The sequence below is a fragment of the Pseudophryne corroboree genome, chromosome 6, assembly GCF_028390025.1.
Source record: "Pseudophryne corroboree isolate aPseCor3 chromosome 6, aPseCor3.hap2, whole genome shotgun sequence".
In the NCBI taxonomy this organism is placed as follows: Eukaryota; Metazoa; Chordata; class Amphibia; order Anura; family Myobatrachidae; genus Pseudophryne; species Pseudophryne corroboree.
In genome coordinates, this window is record NC_086449.1 from 426,887,940 (window position 1) to 426,902,016 (window position 14,077).

At 48.8% G+C, this 14,077-nt stretch overlaps 1 protein-coding gene across 2 annotated transcripts in view; it reads left to right on the forward strand.

Annotated features, from left to right (window-relative positions):
* LHFPL3 (LHFPL tetraspan subfamily member 3) overlaps positions 1-14,077 on the forward strand; it is a 299,565-nt gene that overhangs the window by 36,246 nt on the left and 249,242 nt on the right. The gene's annotated exons all lie outside the window — the stretch shown is intronic.

Here is a 14,077-nt window from a genome sequence, read left to right on the forward strand (position 1 = left end):
TTAAAGTGCCCATGTCTCCTGCGGATCCCGTCTATACCCCATGGTTCTTGAAGCATCCCCAGCATCCTCTACGGACTAAGAGAAAAGGATTTACTGGTAGGTATCATAATCCTAATATATATATATATATATATATATATATATATATATATATATATATATATATATATATATATATATATATATATATATATATATATATATATATATATATATATATAGATAGATCCTGTACATAAATACTTGCACACCCTAATATTTAAATGTATGGTGCTCCTTAAGTTCTGTTCCATTACAGTCCAGATAAATATAAACGTTTGTAGAAAAGGGCACTCAATCCAGCTTTGAAAAAAATTCTTTTAATATCACCCCACCATGGGCATTTAAAAGGTGAACAACAAATTGCGGTGGCTCGGCATGAAATAACTTGAAGAATTATCCGCAAAACATTTGGCGTATCAACGCCTAAAAATCATATCCATAAAGTGAGTTTCATAGTCATAGGGATACAAATGGTAACTTAGCTGTTTGACATGTTTTGCGGATAATTCTTCAAGTTATTTCATGCCGAGCCACCGCAATTTGTTGTTCACCTTTTAAATGCCCATGGTGGGGTGATATTAAAAGAATTTTTTTCAAAGCTGGATTGAGTGCCCTTTTCTACAAACGTTTATATATATATATATATATATATATATATATATATATATATATATATATATATAATATAGAGAGAGAAAGATATAGATAGATATATAATGTGTGTGTTTCACAGGATATACTATTTTGGTATTTTTCTCTGTGTGTTTCAGTCACCATGTACTTCTTAAATCCTCTGTTTTTGCTCTGCATTTGCAGTCACACTATGCAGGTTTTTTTTGTCAGGTACTTTGTGTGGCTATAAGGCTACGCATTGACATAATGTCTGCTAAACAGGGCGGTAGATCAGTGGCTGATCCTGTGTCATGCAGTGCCGACGCCACAGATTTATCTGAGGAAAACATTGCAGCTGAGGGTCCTGGTATAAGGGGTTCTATACCCCTCAGTCAGTCTGCAACACCGGGGTTGCACCAAGACCCACCTTGGGCTGCTTTTTCTAATTTACTGACTACGTTAGTAACAAGACTTGCGCCCCCTATGGGACCTCCTATGCCATTGCAGCCACATATTGTCCCTGCAGTTAATCCGCCATGGGCAGATAATCTGTCCATTCAATTACAGCAATAAAATCAGTTTAACCCTCACCCTCCTAGGACCAAGGGGTCATCTAAGCGGGCCATTACTTCCTTAGTGTTCACTCTAAGCTTCTTTCACAGGGCGCTGCGCCCTGCCCCTTTTTTGAGTGACAGAATGCGCCCTGCCCGTTTGCGCCCGCCCTGCTAAGAGCTGTCTTCTCCCCCCGCCGCGCTGTCACTTCTCCCCCCATGTGATCGCAAAATACGCGCTGCTATATCCAATCGCCGCCAGCAGCGCCTCCTCATCCAATCGCCGCTGGCAGCACCTCCTCATCCAATCACCGCCAGTGCCTCCTCATCCAATCACCGCCGGCAGCGCCGCGTCATCCAATCGCCGCCAGCGTCTCATCATCCAATTGGTGCCGGCAGCGTCTCCCCATCCAGTTGCAGTGTCTCGCTATCGAAGCCCGCCTGAGACGTCCCTCCCTCCTCCCTGCCCGCCAGCATGCTGCTCCAGGGACTGACTACACTACTTGTTTGCTGGTGCGAGGTCGCTTGGAAAATAGCTGAGACGCTGGAACGGGTTAGGTTCTCTGCTTCCGCCCTCCGGAACCTACTGACAGCGGGTAACATTGCTGTTACTAAAGGTACGGCAGGGCTGGGAGACTGTTCTGGTAGATACTGTATGTCACTTGTGAGCAACGCGCGCCCTCACCCAATGCATCTATTGCTGAGCTTCACCATCTTGTAGCCATGTCTCTGTCCCCATGGAGTACAGCCGCCCCCCAACCCGCTCCGTTAGTTGCTTACAAGTTTAACTTTGTCCCCATGGAGTACAGCCGCATGTAGCCAAAGTTAAACTTGTAAGCAACTAACAGAGCGGGGTGGGGGGCGTAATTCGGCTAATGATAGAAATGGTCGGGGCTGGGGCAGTGCCCATTATTTACTTCACCCATGCCACCACACTGCCCAACATAAACACACCCAATACCCCCACAGTGGACAACATACACCCACACGGTGCCCAGCATATGCACACCACCACAGTGCCCAGCATACACACCCCACAGTGCCCATAACACCCTCCATACCCACATAATGCTCATTATACACCCCACCTCTCCCATACACAGTGCCAAGCATACATACAATCCTATGTCCACACATAGTGCCCAGCATACACACATCTCAGAGAGGAGCTGATCTTAAAAGGTAATTGGGGAGTGGGTATCCTGGGTACTAATGCCTCCATACCCCTAACACTGACTACAGTACTACCTGCTCCTAATCCCCTTGCCCCCCAGCACTGTCCCAACTGCTATCTCTCCCTTGTGCAGTGTGCCCCAGTGCTCTCTCCAATATGCGCAATATGTAGAACGTGCTCTACCTGGCGCAGTGTGTATAGGAGATTCTACCTGGTGCAATGTGTATGAGCGGCACTATTGTGTGGTATAATGTGATTTGGTACTATTATCTGGTCACGCCCCTTCCCCACGAAATAACGCCCCTAAATTTTTGCTGCGCGCCTCCGGCGCGCACTGTCCATGCTTTCACCTGTAGGAATGGGAGCACCAAGCATTATAGTATGTACCTAATTTTGCCCTTATAACTTAAAAATGTGCCCTCACGAATGAAAAATGTGCCCTCCCCGTGATCAGCACCCTGCCCTAAAAAAATCCTAGAGTGAACACTACTTCCTCACAATCCACACATGTTTCTGATGCTTCATCTGATGAAGATGGCGTATATACTGACCCCTCAGACACTGATGCAGATGCTTCTGACGGGGAATCTAGTACACAGGTGGATGTCCTGACCTCTTGGAGGCTATCAGGCTGATTCTTCAAATTGATGATGATGCTGAACCTCCAGCTACTTTTAAGAAACCAGATAAGTTCAAGCATCAGAAGGTTACTAAATTAGTTTTGCCCCATTCTGACCATTTAGTTGACGTTCGTCAGGAATCCTGGGAGCATCCAGGAAAAAAATTCTCCCTGTCTAAGAAGATGCTAGCTCGGTATCCCCTCACTACAGAGTTAAGTAATAATTGGGGAAACCCCACCGCCGGTGGATTCACAAGTCGCGCTTCTGGTGGTGTCCTCTGCTCTGCCTGTCACTACCGTCGGCTCTCTGAAGGATCCGATGGATAAGCGCGTGGAGGGTTGCTTGGAGTTTATTTACACTCTTGCAGGAGCTGTGCATAGGCCCACTTGCGGCTTCTTGGGCGGCAAAAGCTATTAAAGCCTGGGTTCAGGAAGTTGAAGCGGAACTACCGTCTAATTTTCCTGATAATTCTAGACAATGTCTTTCATATATTATTACAGCTTCTCGTTATATTCAGGAGGCGGCATCTGATGCAGGTGTCCTGGCGGCCAAAGTGTCTGTGTCCATTCTGGCTTGCCAGATTCTCTGGTTGCGGTCCTGGTCTGTAGATCTGGACTCTAAAAAGCCCTTAGAGGTGATCCCTTTTAAGGGAAACCTACTTTTTAGGGAAGATCTCAATAAGATTGTTGCTGACTTGGCATCAGCTAAGATGGCATGTCTGCCTAGTACTTCTCCTTTGGCTCCGAAGGCTAAGAGTACTTCCTTTCATTCCTTTTGACCTCCAGGTAAAGCAAAGGGTCAGGCGTACCCGAAACAGGCTCGCACTTCTAAATCCACTAAGCCCAAACCTAAACTTGCCTGGGCTGCCCGTCAGCCTGCTTCCAAAACAGACAAGCCTGCTGCATGACGGGGCTGGCCTCCCCCTGGGGGTTCCCAGGATGGGAGGCCTACTTCTACGGTTTGACCAGGTATGGTTACAAACCACTTCGGACGCCTGGGTAAGGGAAGTCGTCACTCACGGATATGCCATCTCTTTCAAGAAACGTCCCCCTCGCCAGTTTTGCTCAACAAATATCCCTTCGGATCAGGTAAAAAGTAAAAACTCCATTTGGTGCTAAAATCTCTCCTGGATACTGGAGAGATAGTGCCGGTGCCTCTGGCTTAGAGAGGCAGGGGGTACTATTCCACGTTATTCCTAGTCCCAAAACCGAACAGGTCCTCTCGGCGAAGCGGTAGCGGAGCAAGGCACCTTGCCGAAGCATGGCGAGCCATACGAGGGGACACTGTGCACTAATTGGGGTTCCCGGTCACTCTACGAAGAAATCGACACCAAAAAAACATACTCATGTCAACCTTTTGACCTGTCGACCTAGACCATGTCCACCTAGTTACTGTCGACCAATAGTGGTCGACCTAGACACTGTCGACCTAGTTACTATCTACCTTCCATACCACACCCATCGCAGCAGCAATACCTGAGGTTTGCTATTGGAGACCATGTCGACCTAGTTACAATAGTGGTCGACCTAGTTACTATCTACCTTCCATACCACACCCGTCGCAGCAGCAATACCTGAGGTTTGCTATTGGCAACCTACATTTTCAATTCCAGACCTTACCTTTTGATCTGACCATGGCTTCACGAATTTCCACCAAGGTTATGGCGGCTCTCCTCCGCCGTCAGGGCATCAGGATCCTGCCGTATCTGGACCACTTGTTGATCCTGGCGAACTCACCAGAGGTTCTCCTTTGTCATCTGGAACTGATGGTCCAATTCCTACAAGCCCACGGGTGGCTCATCAAGTGGAAGAAATCCTCCCTGGTCCCTCCTCAGAGCTTGGTGCACCTGGGGGCATTGTTGGACACCCACAACCAACGGTTGTTTTTGTCTCCGAAGAAGGTCCTGAAACTTCAGGACAAAATAAGACACTTCCTATCCCGCCCACGTGTGTCGATACATTCGGTAATGCAAGTACTGGGCCTCATGGTGTCTGCTTTCGACATCGTAGAGTACGCTCAATTTCACTCCCGTCCTCTCCAGAGGTTAATTATTTTCAAATAGGGTGGCCTGCCTCACTGTATCAGGACTCATATGATCTCCTCAACTCTGGAGGTTCGCCTGTCACTGACCTGGTGGCTACAGAACCAGCAATTGAGCAGGGGTCATCCCTTCTGGATCTCCAACTGGGTCCTTCTGACGATGCATGCCAGTCAGTGGGGTTGGGGCGCGGTGTTGGTGCAACACTTTCTTCAGGGTCGGTGGACCAGGGAGGAATCTCTCCTCCTGATGAACATTCTGGAATTGTGGGCAGTTTTCAATGCATTGACATTAGCCCTACCTCTGGTACAGAACAGGCCTGTTCAAGTACAGTCAGATAACGTCACCACAGTGGCGTACATAAATCATCAAGGCGGCACTCGAAGCCGCATGGCAATGAGGGAAGTGTCAAGGATACTTCAATGGGCGGAACGCCATCTGCCAGCCATATCGGCAGTGTTCATTCTGGGAGTCCTCAACTGGGAAGCGGACTTCCTCAGTCATCAGGACGTACACGCCGGAGAGTGTAGCCTTCATCCGGAAGTCTTTCAACTCCTAGTGGACAAGTGGGGTCTACCAGACGCAAACCTGATGACGTCTCGACACAATTAAAAGGTTCTGGTCTTCGGAGCAAGGACAAAGTATCCTTAAGCAGCGTTCGTGGACGCACTGGCAATTCCATGGAACGTTCGGCTGCCGTACGTGTTCCCTCTGGTGTCCCTTCTGTCCAGGGTAATACAGAAGTATAAGCAAGAAGGAGGAATACCACTTCTAATCGCTCCGGCATGGGCCAGATGGCATTGGTTCTCAGACCTGCAGGGTCTCTCGATAGACCGTCCTCTTCTACTCCCGCAGCGCCCAGACCTCCTCGTTCAGGGCCCTTGTGTCTACCAGGATCTGTCCCGGCTAGCTTTGACGGCATGGCTCTTGAAGCTTCAGTACTGAGGGGCAAAGAATTTTCTGAGGCGGTCATTCAAACTATGTTGAAGGCCCGTAAACCGACTTCTGCTCGGATTTATTATAGGGTCCGAAATTCTTACTTCACATGGTGTGCTGCTAAGAATTTTGATGCATTCAAGTTCAGTACTGCCAATCTTTCGGCTTTCCTACAACAGGGCCTGGACTTAGGCCTTCGTCTGGCTTCCCTCAAGGTTCATATTTCAACCTTGTCGATATGGTTTCAGAGATATATTGCGACTCTGCCTGATCATACATTCACTCAGGGTGTTTTACGGATTCAACCTCTCTATGTTCCTCCTGTGGCTCCTTGGGATTTGTCGGTTATTCTGGACGCCTTACATGAGTCTCCGTTTGAACCTCTTGAGTCTGTGGACCTTAAGTGGCTTACTCTTAAAGTCCTGTTTTGCTGGCTATCGCCTCTGCTAGACGGGTTTCAGACTTAGGTGCCTTGTCCTGTCGGTCACCTTTTCTGATTTTTCACCGTGACCGGGCAGTTCTTAGAACTCACCCTGGTTATCTGCCTAAGGAGGAGGGGGGGTCATCTTTCCACCTTAACCAAGAGATTGTGGTTCCGGCCTTTACATCTCCAGGTTTATCCTCCAAAGAGAGGTCTTTGGATGTGGTACGGGCTCTCCGTATTTATGTGAAAAGAACAGCTTCGCTTAGGAGATCTGACTCTTTTTTTGTTCTCTTTTGTTTTCACAAACGTGGCTGGCCTGCTAATAAGCAGACCGTGGCCAGATGGATTAGAATGGTGATTGCACAAGCTTATGTACAGGCTGGTCTTCCAGCTCCTGCTACCATCAAAGCCCATTCTACTCGGTCTGTTGGACCTTCTTGGGCGGCCCGCCATGGTGCGACCCTTGAACAATGATGCAAGGCGGCTGCGTTGTCCTCAGTGAACACGTTCATAAGGTTCTATGCCTTCGATAGTTACTCCTCCCAGGATGCCTCCTTTGGACGCCGGGTTCTTGTGCCCGCTACAGTGCGTCCCCTCCCATGAGGAACTGCTTTAGGACATCCCCGATGTTATTCCCTGTGGAATACCAGTGTACACCGCTGCAGAAAAAGAGATTTATGGTAAGAACTTACCGTTGTTAAATCTTTCTGCGAGTTACACTGGATTCCACAGAGCGCCCACCCTGACGCACTTAGCTTCTTTGGGTTTGTATGGCATTAGCCGCTAATACCTTCTCCTGTTGTGAGAATGTAGTGTATTTGGCTACTAACTGTTGTCGTCTCTTTTACCTACTTTTGCATTGGACTGGTTAACAAAACTGAGCTCCAGTGCCTGGAGGCGGGGATATAGAGGAGGCGTCAAAGCTTTTAGCCTGTTAGTGCCTCGGATCAATATCCAACTCTACACCCCGATGTTATTCCCTGTGGAATCCAGTGTACATCGCAGAAAGAGATTTAACAAAGGTAAGTTCTTATCTCCTTTTTCTCTAACGTCCTAGTGGATGCTGGGGACTCCGTCAGGACCATGGGGAATAGCGGCTCCGCAGGAGACAGGGCACAAAAGCAAGCTTTTAGGATCACATGGTGTGTACTGGCTCCTCCCCCTATGACCCTCCTCCAAGCCTCAGTTAGGTTTTTGTGCCCGTCCGAGCAGGGTGCAATCTAGGTGGCTCTCCTAAAGAGCTGCTTAGAAAAAGTTTTTAGTTTTTTTATTTTCAGTGAGTCCTGCTGGCAACAGGCTCACTGCATCGAGGGACTTAGGGGAGAGATTTTCAACTCACCTGCGTGCAGGATGGATTGGAGTCTTAGGCTACTGGACATAGCTCCAGAGGGAGTCGGAACACAGGTCACCCTGGGGTTCGTCCCGGAGCCGCGCCGCCGATCCCCCTTACAGATGCTGAAGATCGTGGGTCCGGAAACAGGCGGCAGATGGCTCTTCAGCCTTCATGAAGGTAGCGCACAGCACTGCAGCTGTGCGCCATTGTTGCTTCACACTGAACGGTCACGGAGGGTGCAGGGCGCTGCTGGGGGCGCCCTGGGCAGCAATAATTAATACCTTTTTATGGCAAAGAATACATCACATATAGCCATTGAGGCTATATGTATGTATTTAACCCAGGCCAGATATCTCAAAACCCGGGAGAAAAGCCCGCCGAAAAGGGGGAGGGGCTTATTCTCCTCAGCACACAGCGCCATTTTCCTGCTCAGCTCCGCTGTGAGGAAGGCTCCCAGGACTCTCCCCTGCACTGCACTACAGAAACAGGGTAACAAAGAGAAGGGGGGCATATTTTGGCGATATTTATATATTTAAAGCGCATATAACAGAAACAACACCTTTTAGGGTTGTTTATATACATTTTATAGCGCTTTTGGTGTGTGCTGGCAAACTCTCCCTCTGTCTCCCCAAAGGGCTAGTGGGGTCCTGTCTTCGATAAGAGCATTCCCTGTGTGTCTGCTGTGTGTCGGTACGTGTGTGTCGACATGTATGAGGACGATGTTGGTATGGAGGCGGAGCAATTGCCGGTAATGGTGATGTCACCCCCTAGGGAGTCGACACCGGAATGGATGGCTTTAATTATGGAATTACGTGATAATGTTAGTACATTACAAAAGTCAGTTGACGAAATGAGACGGCCGGAAAACCAGTTGGTAGATGCTCAGGCGTCTCAGACACCGTCAGGGGCTGTAAAACGTCCCTTACCTCAGTCAGTCGACACAGGTACCGACACAGATGAATCTAGTGTCGACGGTGAAGAAACAAACGTATTTTCCAATAGGGCCACACGTTATATGATCACGGCAATGAAGGAGGCTTTGCAGATCTCTGATACTGCAGGTACCTCAAAAAGGGGTATTATGTGGGGGGTGAAAAAACTACCTGTAGCTTTTCCAGAATCAGAGGAATTGAATGACGTGTGTGATGAAGCGTGGGTTAACCCCGATAGAAAACTGCTAATTTCAAAGAAGTTATTGGCATTATACCCTTTCCCACCAGAGGTTAGGGCGCGCTGGGAAACACCCCCTAGGGTGGATAAAGCGCTCACACGTTTATCAAAACAAGTGGCGTTGCCGTCTCCTGATACGGCCGCCCTCAAGGATCCAGCAGATAGGAGGCTGGAAACTACACTGAAGAGTATATACACACATACTGGTGTTTTACTCCGACCAGCAATAGCCTCAGCCTGGATGTGCAGTGCTGGGGTAGTGTGGTTGGATTCCCTGACTGAAAATATTGATACCCTGGATAGGGACAGTATTTTATTGACTTTAGAGCAATTAAAGGATGCGTTTCTTTATATGCGAGATGCTCAGAGGGATATTTGCACTCTGGCATCAAGAGTAAGTGCGATGTCCATATCTGCCAGAAGAAGTTTATGGACGCGACAGTGGTCAGGTGATGCGGATTCCAAAAGGCATATGGAAGTATTGCCATATAAAGGAGAGGAATTGTTTGGGGTCGGTCTATCGGATCTGGTGGCCACGGCAACTGCCGGCAAATCCACGTTTTTACCTCAGACTCCCTCCCAACAGAAAAAGACACCGTCTTTTCAGCCGCAGTCCTTTCGCTCCTATAAAAACAAGCGGGCAAAAGGACAGTCTTATCTGCCCCGAGGCAGAGGAAAGGGTAAGAGAGGGCAGCAAGCAGCCCCTCCCCAGGAACAGAAGCCCGCCCCGGGTTCTACAAAGCCATCAGCATGACGCTGGGGCTTTACTAGCGGACTCAGGAGCGGTGGGGGGTCGACTAAAGATTTTCAGCAATCAGTGGGCTCGCTCACAGGTGGACCCGTGGATCCTGCAGATAGTATCTCAGGGTTACATGTTGGAATTCGAAAGGTCTCCCCCTCGCCGGTTCCTAAAGTCTGCTTTACCAACGCCTCCCTTAGAAAGGGCGACGGTATTGGAAGCCATTCACAAGCTGTAATCTCAGCAGGTGATAATCAAGGTACCCCTCCTACAACAGGGAAAGGGGTATTATTCCACACTATTTGTGGTACCGAAGCCGGACGGTTCGGTAAGACCTATTCTAAATCTGAAATCCTTGAACCTGTACATACAGAAATTCAAGTTCAAGATGGAGTCACTAAGAGCAGTGATAGCGAATCTGGAAGAAGGGGACTTCATGGTGTCCCTGGACATAAAGGATGCTTATCTGCATGTCCCAATTTACCCCTCACACCAAGGGTATCTCAGGTTCGTGATACAAGACTGTCATTATCAGTTTCAAACGCTGCCGTTTGGTTTGTCCACGGCACCTCGGGTCTTTACCAAGGTAATGACCGAAATGATGGTTCTTCTACGAAGAAAAGGCGTATTAATTATCCCTTACTTGGACGATCTCCTAATAAGGGCAAGGTCCAGAGAACAGCTGGAAGTCGGGGTAGCACTAACCCAAGTACTGCTTCAACAACACGGGTGGATTCTGAATCTTCCAAAATCTCAATTGACACCGACAACACGTCTGCTGTTCCTGGGAATGATTCTGGACACTGTTCAGAAAAAGGTGTTTCTCCCGGAGGAGAAAGCGAGGGAGTTATCCGAACTTGTCAGGAACCTCCTAAAACCAGGAAATGTGTCAGTACATCAATGCACAAGAGTCCTGGGAAAGATGGTGGCTTCTTACGAAGCAATTCCATTCGGCAGATTCCACGCACGAATATTTCAGTGGGATCTGCTGGACAAATGGTCCGGATCGCATCTGCACATGCATCAGCGGATAACACTGTCACCAAGAACAAGGTTGTCTCTCCTGTGGTGGTTGCAGAGTGCCCATCTGTTAGAGGGCCGCAGGTTCGGCATACAGGACTGGGTCCTGGTGACTACGGATGCCAGCCTACGAGGCAGGGGAGCAGTCACACAGGGAAGAAACTTCCAGGGTGTATGGTCAAACCTGGAGAAGTCTCTTCACATAAATATACTGGAGCTAAGAGCGATCTACAATGCTCTAAACATGGCGAAACCGCTGCTTCAGGGTCAGCCGGTGTTGATCCAGTCGGACAACATCACGGCAGTCGCCCACGTAAACAGACAAGGCGGCACGAGAAGCAGAAGAGCAATGACAGAAGCTGCAAGGATTCTTCGCTGGGCGGAAAATCATGTCATAGCACTGTCAGCAGTGTTCATCCCGGGAGTGGACAACTGGGAAGCAGATTTCCTCAGCAGACACGACCTTCACCCGGGAGAGTGGGGACTTCATCCGGAAGTTTTCCACATGATTGTGAACCATTGGGAAAAACCAAAGGTGGACATGATGGCGTCTCGCCTCAACAAAAAACTGGACAGATATTGCGCCAGGTCAAGAGACCCTCAGGCAATAGCTGTGGACGCTCTGGTAACACCGTGGGTGTACCAGTCAGTGTATGTGTTCCCTCCTCTGCCTCTCATACCAAAGGTACTGAGAATTATACGGAAAAGGGGAGTAAGAACAATACTAGTGGCTCCGGATTGGCCAAGAAGAACTTGGTACCCGGAACTTCAAGAGATGCTCACGGAAGATCCGTGGCCTCTACCTCTAAGAAGGGATCTGCTTCAGCAGGGACCTTGTATGTTCCAAGACTTACCGCGACTGCGTTTGACGGCATGGCGGTTGAACGCCGGATTCTAAAAGAAAAGGGCATTCCAGAGGAAGTTATTCCTACCTTGATTAAAGCTAGGAAGGAAGTGACCGCACAACATTATCACCGCATTTGGAGAAAATATGTTGCGTGGTGTGAAGCCAAGAAGGCCCCAACGGAAGAATTTCAATTGGGTCGATTCCTACATTTCCTGCAGGCAGGATTGTCTATGGGCCTAAAATTGGGGTCTATTAAAGTTCAAATTTCGGCCTTATCAATTTTCTTCCAGAAAGAATTGGCTTCAGTGCCTGAAGTACAAACTTTTGTCAAGGGTGTACTACATATACAGCCCCCAATTGTGCCTCCAGTGGCACCGTGGGATCTAAACGTAGTTTTGGATTTTCTCAAATCTCATTGGTTTGAGCCTCTCAAATCGGTAGATTTGAAGTATCTTACATGGAAAGTAACCATGCTACTGGCCCTGGCTTCAGCCAGGAGAGTTTCAGAGTTGGCGGCTTTATCGTACAAAAGCCCATATCTGATTTTCCATTCGGACAGGGCAGAACTGCGGACACGTCCTCATTTTCTCCCTAAGGTGGTTTCGGCTTTTCACTTGAACCAGCCTATTGTGGTGCCTGCGGCTACTAGCGACTTGGAGGACTCCAAGTTACTGGACGTTGTCAGAGCATTGAAAATATATATTTCAAGGACAGCTGGAGTCAGAAAATCTGACTCGTTGTTTATCTTGTATGCACCCAACAAGATGGGTGCTCCTGCGTCTAAGCAGACGATTGCTCGTTGGATCTGTAGCACAATCCAACTTGCACATTCTGTGGCAGGCCTGCCACAGCCTAAAACTGTTATAGCCCACTCCACAAGGAAGGTGGGCTCATCTTGGGCGGCTGCCCGAGGGGTCTCGGCTTTACAACTTTGCCGAGCAGCTACGTGGTCAGGGGAGAACACGTTTGTAAAATTTTACAAATTTGATACTCTGGCTAAAGAGGACTTGGAGTTCTCTCATTCGGTGCTGCAGAGTCATCCGCACTCTCCCGCCCGTTTGGGAGCTTTGGTATAATCCCCATGGTCCTAACGGAGTCCCCAGCATCCACTAGGACGTTAGAGAAAATAAGAATTTACTTACCGATAATTCTATTTCTCATAGTCCGTAGTGGATGCTGGGCGCCCATCCCAAGTGCGGATTGTCTGCAATACTTGTACATAGTTATTGTTACAAAAATCGGGTTATTATTGTTGTGAGCCATCTTTTTTTAGAGGCTACTTCTGTGTTATCATACTGTTAACTGGGTTCAGATCACAAGTTGTACGGTGTGATTGGTGTGGCTGGTATGAGTCTTACCCGGGATTCAAGATCCTTCCTTATTGTGTACGCTCGTCCGGGCACAGTACCTAACTGAGGCTTGGAGGAGGGTCATAGGGGGAGGAGCCAGTACACACCATGTGATCCTAAAAGCTTGCTTTTGTGCCCTGTCTCCTGCGGAGCCGCTATTCCCCATGGTCCTGACGGAGTCCCCAGCATCCACTACGGACTATGAGAAATAGAATTATCGGTAAGTAAATTCTTATTTTTTTTTTTTTTCATTGCGCCCATCTTCAAGTTTAAGTTCACTACCTCTTCTCACCCCCCATGCTGATGGGTTCCGGTATGAATGGTCGACCATGTTATGGTCGACAGTCATTAGGTTGACCACTATTGGTTGACATGGTCGACATGGACACATGGTCGACGCATTAAAATGGTTGACACATGAAAGGTCGACACATGAAAAGATCGACATGAGTTTTTTTTTTAACCTTTTTTGTGTCGTTTTTTGCGTAAAGTGACTGGGAACCCCAATTAGTGCACCGCGTCCCCTCGCATGGCTCGCTTCGCTCGCCATGCTTCGGGCATGGTGCCTTCGCTCCGCTACCGCTTCGCTCGGCACATATTACCGTTCCAATCGTAGTACACGTGGATCGTAAAGTATGGAAAAGTTCCCCAAAAGAAAACAAAGTTCAAAAACTCATGTCGACCTTTTCATGTGTCGACCGTGTTCATGTCGACCATGTCAATGTCGACCTAATGACTGTCGACCATAACATGGTCGACCATGTGAACGGATACCATGCTGATGGGGGCTGAACTTGAACTGAAACAGCATCGGGATGTAGTGTTCCCTCTAGAAATTAAATGGGCAGGGCGCCAGACTCCGGGGGTATATTCGCCGCGCGCACCCGAAACGGGGGCGCGGCCATGCAAATTAGGGGGCGTGGCTACGATTACTGCTTTTTAGTGGGCGGTGCGGCCCACAGACCCTGCTGTAGGGGGCATCCGTTGCCGGCGGCGTCACTGTTGGTGGCGTGTCCAGCACCTCCGTCAGTGCTGTGCTTCCCCCAGCTCTCCCACAGCGTGAATGGATGCCGTGCGCATGCACATGGCCTCTTTACACACTGGGAGGGCAGGAAGCGGGCGGCTGTTCTAGCAGGGTGCCGCAAAAGGGGCAGGGCGGGTTTTGCCTTTTAAAAAACGGGCAGGGCGCGGCGCCCTGCTAAAACAGCCTAGAGTGAACACT